At 38.4% G+C, this 469-nt stretch overlaps 1 non-coding gene across 1 annotated transcript; it reads right to left on the reverse strand.

Annotated features, from left to right (window-relative positions):
* Positions 1 to 282: 282 nt before the first annotated feature.
* LOC146943305 (small nucleolar RNA R71) lies at positions 283 to 389 on the reverse strand. Its single transcript, XR_015029475.1, has one exon. It is a non-coding gene; the product is annotated as a small nucleolar RNA R71 (small nucleolar RNA).
* Between the last annotated feature and the right edge of the window lie 80 nt (positions 390 to 469).

Genomic DNA, 469 nt, shown 5'->3' on the forward strand with positions numbered 1-469 from the left:
GAGGACAATTTTGAAATAGAACCTGCACTTGTTCACTTAGTGCAGCAAAATCAATTTTTCGGATCACCCACTGAGGATCCGAATTTTCATATTTCAACCTTTTTAAGACTCAGTGGAACCTTGAATGCAAACCAAGAGGCCGTAAGGCTGCACCTCTTTCCTTTCTCCTTAGGGGGTAGAGCTAGTGCTTGGTTTCATTCATTGGAAATCGGTTCTATCTTTTCATGGCAACAAATGAAGCAAGTTTTTCTTGCCCGATTCTTTCCCTATTCTAAAACCGTCCAATTAAGGATTCAAATCACACAATTCACTCAAAAAGATGGAGAATCTCTTTACGATGCGTGGGAGCGTTTCAAAGAAATGCTTAGACTTTGTCCCCATCATGGTTTAAAGAATTGGCTTATTATTCATATTTTTTATAATGGTCTTTTGTATACCACAAAAATTTATGTTGATGCAGCTGCAGGTG

Source organism: Medicago sativa, chromosome 2 (genome assembly GCF_051527215.1).
Source record: "Medicago sativa cultivar Bolivia chromosome 2, Bolivia_mono, whole genome shotgun sequence".
Taxonomy (NCBI): Eukaryota; Viridiplantae; Streptophyta; class Magnoliopsida; order Fabales; family Fabaceae; genus Medicago; species Medicago sativa.